Here is a 15980-nt window from a genome sequence, read left to right on the forward strand (position 1 = left end):
CTGGCCCAGATCCCAACCCCAATGACAATCCCGTACAGTCGCTGTAACTGTCCCTGTTCTGCTTCTGCCATTTTTACAGAAAGGGGCATGGGCACTCAGAAATGTTAACTGACTCATTCAAGGAAGTCAGAGGGGCTGGTGTTCAAATCAAGGCTGCCTGACTGAGGCAGTGTAGCTCAGAGCCTATTTTCTCAAGTGTTTCTTGCCATCCCCAGTGGTGCATGAAGTGGATATGGTAGGTCCTGTGATCCCAGCCAACCAGAGGCGGAAGCTGGAGGATCAGAAGTTCAAGGTCATTCTCTGATATATATATCAAGTTCAATGCCAACCTGGGATACATGAGATCTTGTCTCCAAAAAGAAAAAGAGATGGGCTGGTGAGATGGCTCAGTGGGTAAGAGCACCCGACTGCTCTTCCGAAGGTCCGGAGTTCAAATCCCAGCAACCACATGGTGGCTCATAACCATCCGTAACAAGATCTGATGCCTTCTTCAGGGGTGTCTGAAGACAGCTACAGTGTACTTACATATAATAAATAAATAAATCTTTAAAAAAAAAAAAGAAAAGAAAAAGAGATGACAGAGAATTCAGAGAAGGACAAAAATGGGTTCTAAACCCCAGGCTTACAAGAAGTTGACTTGAGCCAACAGCTGGCACCTACCAGGCAATGCAGTGTTCAATTCCAACTCTAGCTGTGTGTGTGTGTGGGGGGGGGGACTCCAGCAGGCACTGATTAGGAGACAAATAGCACGAATTGTCTTGTCACCCCAAGAAAGCCTGGAATAACAGGACCTTCTCTGTATGACACCAATCCTGCCGTTTATCTTACAAGATTCTGGCCAGCCTCCTGTGTGCCTTCATTTTGTCAGTTTCTATGACATTGCCTCCAACAAACACACGAGTCAGCCATGTTTCCCCCAAATACAGCTAGGCAGATCTGATTTTCCATGAGCCTCAACACAGCTTAATTTGAAGCCTACACTAGAAAGGCTTTGTTTCTTGAGCTCAGCTAGTAGCCTAGGACAGCTGAGTGCCAGAGCCTGCTCCAAAAGAGACCCATGGGGAGCTGTAGGCAATAACGCTGATGTTCCAGGCAATTAGGGAGACTTGTCCCAAGGCCAGATACCCTTTTAAAATTTAAAAACAACCCAAAAAACCAAAAGATGAGAATCACTGTAAGAATCAAAGGTGACTTCCTAAGAAGCAGCTCCGCAGAAACAAAGGCTTCTGTCCAATGTCCTAGTATCTGCCCAGCGATGTTTCCTTTGATACATGGCTTTATTATGTGCCCACACTTCCCCTGACTTCCAAAGAGGATATCCAGGCTGGAATAAGATCCTGTACCGAGGCTTTAAAAACTAGGAATTGTTGAGGGATTGTCTTAATTAGGGTCTTATTGCTGTGAACAGACACCATGACCAAGGCAAGTCTTACAAAGGACAGGGAACGAGTCATTTGGAGAGTGCCTGGGAAGGAATAAGAGAAGCTTGGGAACCCTGAGTAAGGGACCAGAGAGGGGAAGGAAGGAAGGCCACATTTAGTGTAAGGATCCCATCTGGAGTAGAGGCGGTCACCAGCAGCTGATAGCCTAGGGTAACTCACTCACATATAATCCACAGCCATCTCCCTTCAGAATTTCAGCCTATCATGACAGAGAGCCTCAGGGGACACATACTTAGCCAGTTAGCAGGTGTGCCTCCCTGACTCAAACGGAAAGATCCTGAGAATCAGGAGATCTCCCAAGCTCCCACCGTCAGCTCAGGTCCCCAGCTACAGCTTCCTCTTTTATGTTGTCCAGGTAAATAGGCTAAGAAATCCGACTCTCAAAAAGAAAAAACAAAACAAAAACAAAAACAAAATGAAAAAAGAAAAAAACAAACAAAAAAGAAAAAAAACAAACAAACAAAAACAAAACAAATAAGAAAAGAAATCTGACTCTCTCCCAGTGCTGAGTTATACTCCTACATCCAAACGGATCCCCACTTCTGGAGACTCTCTGTCCAAAGATACCCTCATTAGATAATGAACCAGCAAATCATTTGGGGACTCTTTAAGGATCTAGATAGTGGGTACTTCAAGCTATAGTGTATGGTAGACGCCATGACTGAGGCATGAGGTTCCTGTCAAAGAGGTGAAAAGCACAGTCAGCCTGCTGTGTCTATAGCTGAAGGGTGTATCTCCTGGGATGACATTGTCCGCCTGTACAGTGCCCCCTCCCTGAGCCCCATGGATAGGAGCACTTCTCCACCTTCCCCTTACTTCAGCAATCTTATTCACCAAGAATTCTTCACACAGGCTTCTGCTTCCCCCAGGAGCTTCTTGTTCTATTCATTACGACCCCAACCCTTCATCCCTAGGAACTTGAAACCCTTAGCTAGAGTGAGCGTGGGAACAAGAGCGTACAGCCAACCCATCAGCCATTTCACCAACAGAAGCTCACCATGAGACATTCTTTAAAAGACCTCTCATTAATGTTCAATCTCACTGTGGTGTCCCTGGCAGCGGGGCCACAGGGACTGCTGCTACCGTTAGGAAACAGGACAGGCTGGGTGTCTCCCTGAGCATTTTCTCTGCTCTGGAGGCTGAACTCCTGTCCATGGACTGACCTCTTTCAGAGTGACAAAGTCACCAAAGCCAAGAACAGGGGAAAATTCGTCCTGGAGCCTGGGCTGCCTTGCATAGACTCTGTCTCCTGGGGCCATGGACAGGGGCCCTAAAGAGACACCCTCAGTTGGCTTGACCCAAGCCTCTTTCAGTCTTGTGACCCAGTCGCTATGCTTGGAGTGAAGTCACATCCTTTGCTCTGCTCAGCTGGCCTTTGGGTTGGGGCACAGAACCGTTTGATCTCCTCTACCAGCCTGATGGTCACTGTCATCTCACTGGGTGTCCCTAGCACCCCCACTTCCAAGCCTCACAAGTACAGGTGTTCAGCAATTCCTGATAATCCAATATGGGAATAAATGATTTGAGGTGGTGCTAATATGTAACTTCAGAATACCAGAGCAGGTAAGTTACACACACACACACACACACACACACACACACACACACACACACACACCAAGGTCTCAAGGTCTCACTTGATAACCCCGGGCTGGCTTTGAGCCTTTTTTTTTTTTTTTTTAAACTTTTTTTTTTTGTAAAGATTTATTTATTTATTATATGTAAGTACACTGTAGCTGTCTTCAGACACTCCAGAAGAGGGCGTCAGATCTCGTTACGGATGGTTATGAGCCACCATGTGGTTGCTGGGATTTGAACTCTGGACCTTCAGAAGAGCAGTCGGGTGTTCTTACCCACTGAGCCATCTCACCAGCCCCCGGCTTTGAGCCTTTTGTCTCAGCCTCCTCCGGTGTTTAGATCACATACCCCACATACTATCTCGCCCTGTCACACTAAGTCCCTTGCTGGTGGAGAAGGAATGTCAGATACAGAGCTGGCAGGCTCACTCCCATGGGACAAACACTGGCTCCTGTGTTTGGTGGAGCCATTAAGGCTGAGTAGCTATTTCTGGCCACTTTGGGATTATAGGACAGTCACTAATTTTTTGTTTTTTTTTTTAAGATTTATTTATTGTTATATGTAAGTACACTGTAGCTGTCTTCAGACACACCAGAAGAGGGCATCGGATCTCATTGTGGATGGTTGTGAGCCACCATGTGGTTGCTGGGATTTGAACTCAGGACCTTTGGAAGAGCAGTCAATGCTCTTACCCTCTGAGCCATCTCACCAGCCCCCAGTCACTAGTTTTGACTGGGTGGTTTGCCCACTCATGTGGGCTTGGAGAGCTGAGACCAGAACCTCCATAGACAAAGTAAAGTTTGTGATCCACTGGTCTTCCTATGAGGACTCTCCCTATCCTGGGGACCATGTCCATGAAAATCTGTGGTTGGTCAAAAAGTGGCCTGAGGGTGTGGCTGAGGAAGCTGGCCTGTTGTCCATTTTCATTGCCCAGGATGCTGGAGTCTCCAGGAAGACTGCCTTCTTCTGCCTGAGGCTAAGTAACATCAAAAGTGGGCCAGGATGAAGAAAGGGGGAGGGGAAAAGAAAACACGGGGGGGGGGGACCCAACTAGAGCCTTAATGCCTCTCTGCATTAAGACAGCCATTTCTCTCAAGGCAACAAGACATTGGTCACTAGCTGAGACAGCAGAATAGCCAAACCTACAGGAATCCCAAGTCCAGCTCCCTGCAGCTGATGGCTTCGTGAATATCCCACATATTGGTCAAGACAGGAAATAAGAACCTTCTATTGCTATATCCAGCTGAGTTTTCCCAACCAAGTCACAACATACTCTGGCTTCTTGTCCACTAAGCACACAAATCTGGAGGGTTCTGAGGGTAGGGTCTTTTGTCCTGACATGGTCCCTGTGCAAGAGGAGCAACGTCAGTGGGGCAGCAACACAGGGGCTGTTACTCCAAAGCTGTGATGTCTCCTCCCCTAGAGCACACTGTAACCCTAAGGTTTGAGCCAACAACACACGGAAATCACAGCACTTCACAGTCCACACATACATTTACAACCAGGGCGAGCACCATGGGGAGTAAGTACCCTGGTCTTGGAGGGCTCTGCAGTTAGTTTAACACGAGGCTTCTGCCTCTCTGTGAGGCTTTATCGGTTTTTGCAGTTCCTGTTGCACAGGGCCCTGTAAGTTATTGAGACCTGTCCTTTGCAGTACATTGTCCCCCTAGTCTCCACAGCTGGAGGTATAGGAGCTGGAAAGAATGGTCACCCTGCTTCGTGCTTCACAGATGTTGAAACACACCAGGCCAGGAGAGTCACAAAGCCAAGATGGGCCAGGAGCTCACAGGTATAGCCAGGACCTCATAGGTACTGCTGGAATCTCGCAAGGGTCGCCAAGTTCTCCTTCCCATGGACAGTCTGGCTGCCTCCTCTTTCCTAGTTCTTTCTCAATCAATGCTTGCAATGCTCTGCACTTCCCCAGCAGTGACCTCTCTTCTACGGCTTCCTTGATCTCATTTCATTCAAAAAAAACAAAAAAACAAAAAAAACAAAAATCAAAAAAACACACATATATTTTGCTCACCTGCCAGCCAGAAGTTCCTGGGTGTTAGGTCCCCTCATAAGCGCTTCAGTTTCTTCCTTTCCCATCCACCATCCTGTCCAGGCACCTCAGTTCAGGTCTGTGTGTCCCCACATAAGCACACAAGCTCCCGACCTGTCCCTGAGAACTACAGCCTGGAAAAGCCTCCCTGGGAAACATTCCTGACCTTCAGACCTGCCTGGGCTATAGCTGGCCCCATTCCTGGGACAGGCCCTTCCCGTCTGGCTGTTTACCTTGCTGGGTGTCCTGAGCCCAGGCAGGGAAGTAGACACACCTCCCTAGGAGCCAGCAAGAGGGGAGGTGCTACTGAGGAGCAGGTTGACATGACCAGAACGGCCTCTGGCTGCAAGGTAATATCGGAAGCTGACTAAGAATGGACGCCCCACCACTGACTGACCCGCCCCCGGAGTCTGAGATTGGGTAAGTGTTTATGGTCCTCTTGGGTTCTGGTCACTTTTGTGTGAGTATGTGTACACGTGCACACACATGTGGAAGTCAGAGGTGAATGCCAGGTCTCTCTCTTATTGTTCTCTGCCCTATCTTTTCCTTATGGAACCCAGAGCTCACAAATTGGCCAGGTTACATGATCAGCCATCCTCCGAATCTTACCTGCACCCTCCCCTCCCGTCTCAACCATCCCTTGTGGGGGTTAAAGGAACACACCACCATGCCCTTTTTTATGTGACAGTTGTGAATCTTCTCAAGTCCCAGTGCACATATGCCAAGCGGTTTGCCAACTAAGCCAGCACTTTTAATCACTTTTTTACATGGCCATCAGGGCTCAGCTTGACAGGTCCCAGGCAGGGGACACCAGCTGCTCTATTTGAGAGGTCTTAATCAATTGTTACTATTACAGTGAATTATGATTAGTGACGGCTTCCTTCTGCCTGGTGCTTACTGCGTAGCAGGCACTGAACTAAGCAGATTGCATAACCTCTCTGTGTAGCCCTGAGCTCTCACTACAAGTTGAGAATCAGGTCCATTTTAAAGATACTTATGTTTATGGATCATCTTGCCCAAGGCCACATAGATAGTAAGCTGCTCCAAGATTGAAACCCAGACTTGCTGGTACCAAAACCTTGGCTCTTAACCCGTTGCCTTCATTTCTCAGTGTTAATAACTATACTGCCCATATTTATGTAAGCCTCAGATGAGCTATTGTTTTTGTGACCTACCGCTGGTAATAAATTAACCCAACCTGTAGTGCCAAGCAGCAGGGCATACTTGTACTCTGGGTTTCTGTGGGTCAGGAATCTGGGCAGGGCTGGGCCGTGTCCTTTGTTCGGGGGGTTCTCTCTGGCTGGAGGCAAGGTGGCTGAGGGCCAGAGCGCCTCTTTACAAGGCTGTGTGGGGAAGGCACCTCTTCCAGGCCTCCTGGGGTTGTTGGCAGGCCTGCGTGCCTCCTTAGAGATTGCTGGACTGAGGGCCTCATTTCCTGCTGGACACGGCTGGGCACCTTGCTCTGCTTTGTTTGCTTGTCTCTCTGCCGTGACACCTTGCTTCATTGAGACTGCAGAAGATTCCAGAAGATCTCTCTCTTCATGCCTATGTGTGTGTGCGCAAGCACGTGTGTGCTCGAGTGTGATGCAAGCACACTCAGCTATGGAAGTCCGAAGTTGACATCAGATGTCTTCCTTGAAGAGTCTCCACTTTATTTATTGAGGCAGGGTCAGTCATTAGACCCGGAACTAGTCAATTCCAGCTAGTCTAGCTAGCTAGCTTACCGTGAGGATCACTGCCTCTGTCCCCCGAGTGCTGGGAACAGCCAGGCTCACCTACCTTTTGTGTTCTGGGGACCTAAATCCTGTCCTCTCGTTTGCATGCCATGTTCTTTCTCAGCTGAGCCACCTCCCAGCGCCGCAGACTTTTGTGATGTGCTCGTGGAAGTGACATTAAGTGGCATCCCATCACTCTGCCATGCTCTGCTTGTCGGAGAGCCGCCACTAGGTACAGCCCACATGTCACAGTAGGGCACAGACGCAGGAAGTGAGCACCATTGAATCTCAGATGTCTGCCTAGTATGACATCCGAGTGCCACAAATGTTGGTTCTGGTTTTTGCTACTGAACGCCAGAGGGAAGTAATCTCTCATCCACTCATCCCTGCACTTTTAACAATAAAGCATACATATTCTAACTAACTTACAAATCAATATTACTCAGCAACTTGATTAATACAGTCACTCAAACACTTGCCCAGTCCCAAACTCCCTCTTCCTCTTCTTGATTATATATGTATATAATCAAGGGGGGAGAGAGGGAGAGGGAGAGGGAGAGGGAGAGGGAGAAGTACACACAGATATAGATAGATTAGATATAAGTAGATACAGATGTATCAGCAAACTTTACTTGCTTAGAATGGCCATAGGGCTTCACTTAAGAGAGTTACACTTTCACTATCAAATGCATCTTTATTCACTAATTCATCAATACACACTCACATGGAAAAAAACAAACAAAAAATTACTAACTCTGACCTACCTAACCCACTCTTGGGCATATGTCCCCAAACTCCAGATCCTACTTCACAGATATCTGTACATCCATGTTTATTGCTATTTTATAGCAATGAAGTGGGCATAACCTGAATGTCCACACCAACAGAGGGAGAAATGATGAAGACATGGGCACCTACACAAAGTGGAGTGTTATTGGGTATGAAGAAAAATGAAATTTACAGAAAAGTAGATGGAGGAGACCTAGGTGCAGGGAGAAGCTAAGACTGCATGTTCTTCCTCATATGTGGGTCTTAGCACATGGTGCACACATGTGGATATGCCAACAGGTATAAGTTCATGAATTAATTTATCTAAGAATCTCCATTGTCTTATGATAAGGAAGCCAGATATACAGATGTTTGATAGTTTACCCAAGGTCATATACATTTTCCCAAACACACAGAAATGCTGGTTATGTATTTCTGTAATAAAGACATATTTCTGCTCAAGAGCTAGGTCAGCCCCCATGTGCCACAAATGAATAGCTAACCATAGTTACCCTGGTGAACTATTACGTATGATCTCTATTGTGCTTACTTTATTTATTTGCTTTAAAGGTTTATTTGTGTGTCTCTCTTTGTGTATGACACATGCACGTGTGTCTTTGGAGGCCAGAAGAGTGTGTTAGATCCCCTAGGTCTGTAGTTAAGGTGGCTGCTAGTCACTGGATGCAGGTGCTGGGAACTGAACCAGGTCTCCTGCAAGTGCTCTTAACCTCTGAGCCATCCTTCTAGATCCCCCCACCTTGTTTCTTTGTCTCTGGCTCTCTCCCTCCCTGCCTCCCTCCTTCTCTCTTTCTCTTTCTTCCAAATCTGTGTACGTACATGATGTGTATGTGTGAGAGCGTGTTCATGTGTAAATGTGGGTATTCGTGTGCCATGTCATGTGAATGGAGGCCAGAGGACAACCTTGAGTGTCAGGCCTCACCCCTGTGTTGTTTGAGGCAGGGTCTCTTGCTGTTCACCAGTGCATAAGTCAAGCCAGTTGGCCCTCAAACTTCCAGAGATTCTCTGTCTCTGCTTCCCATCCACCGTAGGAGTGCTGGGATTCCAGATGCACGCGGCCGTGTCCAGCTTTGCATAGGCTCTGAGGGTCTGAACTCAGGCCCTTACCGTTGCTCACTGGGCCGCCCCCTTCCTTTTATTTGTTTTAAATAAATGCCTATGAGAACACCAGCATCTCAACCCTGCGGGATGCAACAGGAAGCTTGCAAAGGACTTAGTAAAAAAAATGCCCCAGGCTGTGGGGGAGAAATGAGAATTACCTACAGGAAACAGAAGCAAACATTGGAGCTACATGTGGGGTCTAACTCTTAGCTACTCGTGACAATCAGAAATCCCAGCATGGAAACTGAGAAAGGTAGTTGAGGGTCTCAGAAGCCTTAAAGATAGGGAGAGGCAACTATGGGGGAGGTCTCCGTAACCAGGAACACCAGTAAGAACAATCCATCACGCCTGAAAGATGAGGTGACACTGGACAACTGTAAAACACGTGAAGTAGCCCCCCATAAAGGGCGACAAACAGGGAAACTGAAAAGACAGAAAACCAGAAAACACAGATTCTAAAAGCAGATGTGTGAAATGTTTACCCCTAATGTGTTCCAGGGTATGGAAATCAAATATTTTTTCATCAGATAATAATATCTGAGCAAGGTAGACCTTCGTAAATACCGGAGCTGACGGGAGGAGAAGGTTAAAACCGGTCGTATGTGAAGCCTGCAGGTGTCCTGCTGGGGTTATTATAACAAACCGCCACAAGTTACAGGCTTTAGACAAGAGCTTTATTGTCTTACAGTCAAAGAGCCCAAAGTCCACGGTTAGGATCCAGTAGGTCTGGTTGCTTCGGTCTCCTTTGAAGTCTAGAACTGAAATGGCTGCAGGTCTGGTTCTCGGCTTGTGGATGCCCGGATTCTCTGTCTTTGTGTGATTTTTCTCCTGTGTGGCCAAATCTGCTGTGTAATATCCTCTCCTTGACAGGCACCAGCCAGATCCCAGCTCATACCTCATTTTATCTTTCCCTTTCATGGACTTATCTCAGAATACAGTCACACCCTGAGGTCCTACAGGTTAGGAACTCTTAGGTTACTCAGTTCAGTCCATGACAATCCAACCTCCTCCATGGTTTTCTGCTAAGTCCAGTTTCTACAGATTTCTGATGGTGTGATGTTGGTCCACTTGCCTTTTTTTCTCTCTTTTGTAAAACAGATGTGACAAATAGTATCTGTGTCCTAGGGTTGCTACTAGAATTATAGAAATGTATGCATATAGAGTTCTTAAAAATAAGCACAGGACTGAAACGATGACTCAGCGGTTCAGAACACAGGTTGCTCTTCCAGAGGCCCCGGGTTTGATTCCCAGCATTCACATGGCCGCTCACAACTACCTTTAACTCCATTGCCACAGGATCCGATGTCCTCTTCTGCCTTCTGCAAGTACCAGGCATACGTGTAGTATACATGTGTACATGCAAGTGAACACTTCATCATATAAAATAATAATAAAAAATAAGTGCAAAATATTTAAAGACATAAAGAAGGGGAACCTATAAAATAAGAATGGAAAATTTCTGTGGCTTCAGAAACCACTCTGGGGAGCAGAAGGGTGACAATCAAGCTCCTGTATCTTTTTCCATGCTGACAAGAGACAGAGTTCTCAGGCAGGAGGGGCCAGAAGACCCTGTCTGTTAGCCAGAGACAATGCTTTGTATCCCCTATGGTAGGAGCTGGCTGAAATCCCTGCATCGTAATTTAGCTTGGAATTGTTCTACATCCTAGAGAACACAGATTTTACAAGATTAACGAACAATGTCTCAGCAAAAGTAACCAACGGTCAAGAAAGGCTAAGAGCCAAGAAAGCCTTGGCTGTGTTTCTCACAAGCTGCCCTGTGTAGTAACTTGCTTTAGGGGAGTATAGAATCCCTTGTACAATTAAACATTTTTTATTTTAATTATTAGTTTGTTTGTTTTTTTTAAAGCAGATTCAGAAAACAAAGGAGAAATTCTAGAACTAAAAATAATTAAAGAAAATTCTAACTGGGTGTGGTGGTACACATCTTCAATACTAACAGTCAAGAGACCAAGATAAGCAGATCTCTGTGAGTCCCCGGCAGCCTGGACTACACAGCAGGCTCCAGGCCTCCCAGGGCTATGCAGTGAGACCCTCTTAAAAACAAAATTTGAGCTAGACATGACTTTGTTAGACAGGAAATATAGAAAATGTTCAACACCCGGCACTGAATAAATCACAAAAATGCAGGAGCCGTTTACTGACCCAGCCATTTACCAGGCCGTTGTGAGGGAGAGCACCAGAAGGGAGGAGGCGCCGCAGTGTACAAAGAAATAATGAGTGAGGAGTCTTCAGACTTGAAGAAAGAGAACGAGCTTCAGCTTCGAGCTTGAGCTTCGAGTTTGAATCGCATGCATGCTGAGTCCTAGATCAGCTCAGAGGAACTCACATTCAACCCTGAAGGCAGCAGCTGCGGGACACCAGAGATAAAAGAAAAATCCCAACCGCCTTCAAAGAACTGAGAGATTCCATCAGTCGCTGACCTCAGCCAGCCACACACTGTCCTGTCACCAGGAGGCTTGCCATACTGCCTCCCTCCCTTCCAGAGAGCGCCCTGCTCTGTCTCTGCCTTGTGACATTCTCCTTTTCTTCTCTGGGCTGCTTCAAGAGGTCCTCCTGACCCCTCTGACCCCCTCATTTCTTCTCAGTGATCCCTGGCGATCCTCCCTGCTATTGGCCCCTGCCTCTGCTAGCTCAGTTCCTCCCATGTAATTAGGCAGCCCTGAGACTCATCTGCGAAGGCCCTGCTTCTTCCTTCCCCCCTTCCCCGTGAGGGTGAAGCACTGGTTGTTTATTATTATTATTATTATTATTATTATTATTATTATTATTATTAGATTAGATATTTTCTTCATTTACATTTCAAATGCTATCCCAAATGACCCCTATACCCTCCCCCCAACCCTGCTCCCCTGCCCACTCATTCCCACTTCTTGGCCCTGGTGTTCCTCTATATGGGGCATATAAAGTTTGCAAGACCAAGGGGCCTCTCTTCCCAATGATGACCGACTAGGCCATCTTCTGCTACATATGCAGCTAGAGACATGAGCTCTGGGGGTACTGATTAGTTCATATTGTTGTTCCACCTATAGGGTTGCAAACTCCTTCAGTTCCTTGGGTAATTTCTCTAGCTCCTCCATTGGGGTCTCTGTGTTCTATCCTATAGATGACTGTGGGCATCCACCTCTATATTTGCCAGGCACTGGCATAGCCTCACAAGAGATAGCTATATCAGTGTCCTTTCAGCAAGTTCTTGCTGGCATATGCAATAGAGTCTGCGTTTGTGGCTGATTATGGGATGGACCCCCTGGTGGGGCAGTCTCTGGGATGTCCATCCTTTCGTCTTAGCTCCAAACTTTGTCTCTGAAACTTCTTTCATGGGTATTTTATTCCCTATTTTTTGGGGAGGAATGAAGTATCCACATGTTGGTCTTCCTTCTTGATTTTCTTGTGTTTTGGAGATTGTATCTTGGGTATTCTAAGTTTCTGGGATAATATCCACTTATCAGTGAGTGCATATCAAGTGAGTTCTTTTGTGATTGAGTTACCTCACTCAGGATGATATCCTCCAGATATATCCATTTGCCTGAGAATTTCATAAATTCATTGTTTTTAATAGCTGAGTAGTACTTGGTGTTAAAAGGAGGAAAGGCATTGAGGGAGGAAGGAAGACATACCATAGAATGTACATGTGGGCATCTCAGAAGGGAACCACCCTGTACCTGAACACTTAAACTATTTCTCCTCTGGATCTAAATATAAGTTAAAACTGCATTGGAATCAAGTCCATATGTATAAAATTGTTACTTTTTCACTTGGTGATTCAGCAAAGGAAGATCAACAAGTACCCTAAGCCGTGGTTTTATGTTCAGGAAGGACCATAAGCCTCTTCCTGCCTTATCTTTGGTTGGAGATGAGGAGGCTTCAGATTCCCTGGAGCAGAAGTTGGCTGGATCCCTTCACCATCAGGAGTTTGGTTTGAAATGGTCAGGTTCTGTAGCTGTGAATTGGTTAAACTGCTTTGGCTCCTGGTGGGAGCTGCACCCCAGCCCCCAAGAACTCTCTGGATTCTCAAATGAAAGACACAGACAGACAGACAGACAGACAGACAGACAGACAGACAGACAGACACACACACACACACACACACACACACACACACACACCAGCTAATTTTGATATACTAGTTCAATGGCTGGGCACTTCTAAATTTCCCCAAGGCTAGCAAGCACTCCCTGTGTTAACATCTTTAAAAATCTATATTTCATCTCTACTGCCCCAGACTCAATTGAGGAAGTGGCCCCTAGGACCATGTTCCTAGATCCTTATATGTGGGGCGGGCCTTTAAGTTTTATCTTTCTGCTTCCCTGTCATGACTCCTCTCTCTTTTTCCCCCTCTCTCCTTCACTCCCTTCCTCCCTCCCCGCTGTCTCTCTGCCCCTCGCTTGCACAATCTAAAAGTTCTGTCTCTTTCTGCCTAGCCATTGGCTGTATGGCAATTCTTTATTATCAATGGAAACCAGCTGGGGACAGGGACCCTCAGGTCTGCAAGTGCAGCATTTTTTGGGAGCAGAAATAAGACAAAGCCTTAGAAGCCACAGATGCTTACAGGATTAGAATGCAAGGTTTGTGAATGTGAATGTGGTGCCTTTAGAGCCCAGAGGCAACACTGGGCCTCTGGAGCTAGAGTTCGTTATAGAGAGTTGTAAGCAGCTTGATATGGGTTCTGGAACTAAATCCCAAGCACTGAGCCATCTCTGCAGGTCCTAATTTAATTTTAAAACATTTACAATATCATATTTGTATGTGATGCACTGTACTTCCATACACACCCCCCAGCTTCTCTTATCCCCTCCAATGGCTGTCCTCTCCTTTCTCCCCAACTAGTCCCTATCCTATCCTCAAGCCTCCCCTCCCTTTCTTTCCATTCTATCCCTCCCCCCTCCCCTCCCTCCATCCCTCATCCTTTGACTCCTACAGTCCTTCCCCATGTGACACAGATGAGCTAAGCACTCGGCTGTAGCTTAGCTCTTTAACCAGTTATGGATCCCTGCTTTTACCATCTCTTTAAGATTATCAGGGTCAACCTTATTCTAGTTCTTGAGACGGCGCTATAGCATGTAGTTCACGGGACACTACAGGGTGGGAGGAGGTGGCAGGGAGACGTACCAGAACCTGGGGAATGGAAAGAAGCAGCGTCCCTCTCCTCTGCTGTGGGTGCTCAGGATCTAATGGCTTGGAGCCCTGCTTCCCAGCATACCCATAAGCCCCTGGCAGGTCTGAGCACAGTCCCAGCAGAATTGGAAAAGACTGCTCTGAAAGTCCAGGCCTTCTGCAGTTACCTTGTCTGGGGTCTAAATCAATTACCTCCCAAGTCCCTGCTACGAACATGCCAGAGGTTATGTCTCTTACATCCATGGAATGAGGTCTGCCTCCTTAAGAGCTCTAAAAATAGCCCAAGCTATTGGGCAAAGAAGGAGCTGGCTCATGTGAACAGCCAGCTTTGGCTTCTTTTGCTTTAAATCCCTGTTCAGGTTAAAAGTAAGAACAACATGGTCTTCCCTCCCTCATTTGGATTACTAGCTCAGAGGGACAGTCCTATTGCCTGGGGAATTATCACCACACTCCCAGGATAGGACTGTCTGCAGTAGATGGACAGAGAGGACTCGAGAGGAGTTAAGGTATAAGGAAGCAGAGGTGAAGACATCACAGCCTCACAGCCATAAGGAGCATTGAGAGTCAGGAAAGCCGTGGCCCCAGCAGCCTGCAGAGGGGATGGGCTTTAGGACCCCGTGGACAACAAAGTCAGTATTTGTGGTGCCAGTGCAACAAGCTTAGAGCAGCATCTGTCTGAGTCTGTCATTCCAGTCACCCTGTCTGGGGCAGCTGGGAAGGTGAAAGGAAGGGAGAAATTATGGGAAAAAGGAAGATAGACTGGTAGGAGAGAACGTTGGCAGAGCAGGAAAGAGTAGGGTGTGGTACATAAGGACCCCAGCAGCCACGTGGGCAGCGCTATCTCTGCGGGTCTCTACCTGTGAACAGTTAGGTGTTTGTGTGAACACGGGCCCCTGTTTGTGCTGTGGCATTCAGCATAGCAGTATCCCTTCATCTTCCAGGCTCAGCTCTGGGTTGCTATGTCCATGCAAGCCTATGGGTGGACCACCCTCGGCCCCCAGGCAGGTGCCTTTCAGTTCTGAAGGCTTGGCTTGGCTTGGCTTGGTGGCTGCTAACTCTTGCATAAGCTTGTTTGCCTGAATAAGCTTGGGTAAGGTCCCTAGGGGAGGAGAAAAGTTTTGGGAGTACTGGCTCCTGGCAACCGAAGCCGAGGGAAGGAAAGACAGAAGGGAAAGAAGAGGTTCCCCACACTAGCTGTTTCTCATGGAGATTGCCCCCAGAAAGTGAAAGAGAGTGCACAGAAGAAAGAAATAAGAAATAGCCCAGCCCCTACTTCCTGGCTGTGCCAACTGTCAAAGGCACAGAAAAGGTGTTGGGAGGACACACCCACTGAAGTTTTCAGGTTCTCCTGTCTCAGAACAAGGAACAGCACCAAGGACATATGGAAGGTAACAAAAATAGTTTATTAAGAAAGGGAAAGAAAATTCCAGGGAGCAGGGTCAAGGGTCTCATGATCCTTTGCAGGTATTTACACAGCACCGGCCATTTTGGTATACTGCAGGCATTTCCCGGCATGCTGTGTTTGTTACGTGTAGCTTAGGTAGGGAAAGTTCTCCAGTCTTTTTTTTTGCCAACTGGCTTCTTTCATAGATCTTAATGTTTCTCTGCATGCCTTTATTCTTCTGTTACGTAATGAAATTGGTGTGTACATGGAGGAGTACAAGAAAGTAAATACCCTTGTGGAGGTGGAGTAATCCTTTAATCCAGTCCTCAGGAGGCAGAGGCGGGCAGATCTCTGTGAGTTCAAGGCCAGCCTGGTCTACAGAGTGAGTTCCAGGACAGCCAAGGCTATGTAGAGAAACCCTGTCTTAAAAACAAATAAACAGAAAGTTAATAAGTGTCATCTGCATGCCTAGGAAGCTAATGCAGGAGAGTTGTGAGTTTGAGGCCAGTCTGAGACGTGTAGCAAGCTCCCGGACAGCCCGAGTTCCTTTTGTCTGGAAAAACAAGTAAATAATTGTTAAATTAAGATTTAAAAATGCTATATTCAAAAGCTGTTTACTGTGTTTCATTCATGGCACCAGGCTAAGTTTTGAGAATATAGCAAAAATAGAATATATTTAGTTTTTTTTTTTTTTAAAAAGAGTTTTGCACCGGGCGTGGTGGCGCACGCCTTTAATCCCAGCACTTGGGAGGCAGAGGCAGGTGGATTTCTGAGTTCGAGGCCAGCCTGGTCTACAG

At 46.8% G+C, this 15980-nt stretch overlaps 2 protein-coding genes across 4 annotated transcripts in view; one reads left to right on the forward strand and one right to left on the reverse strand.

The window, feature by feature from the left end:
* Nucleotides 1-5282, reverse strand: part of Ngef (neuronal guanine nucleotide exchange factor) — a 98289-nt gene extending 93007 nt beyond the window's left edge. The window contains exon 1 of the mRNA XM_021198288.2: nt 5047-5282. The gene's annotated coding sequence lies outside the window, so the exon portion shown is untranslated. The remainder of the gene's footprint in view (nt 1-5046) is intronic.
* The window catches only part of Neu2 (neuraminidase 2), an 85765-nt gene that overhangs the window by 58423 nt on the left and 11362 nt on the right, over nt 1-15980 (forward strand). The window contains exon 1 of one of the 3 annotated variants that reach the window (XM_021199088.2): nt 5294-5484. The exons of the other annotated variants lie outside the window; for them this stretch is intronic. The gene's annotated coding sequence lies outside the window, so the exon portion shown is untranslated. Of the gene's footprint in view, nt 1-5293; nt 5485-15980 lie in introns of those variants that run through there. 3 annotated transcript variants of the gene reach the window in all.

Source organism: Mus pahari, chromosome 5 (assembly GCF_900095145.1).
Source record: "Mus pahari chromosome 5, PAHARI_EIJ_v1.1, whole genome shotgun sequence".
Lineage (NCBI taxonomy): Eukaryota > Metazoa > Chordata > Mammalia > Rodentia > Muridae > Mus > Mus pahari.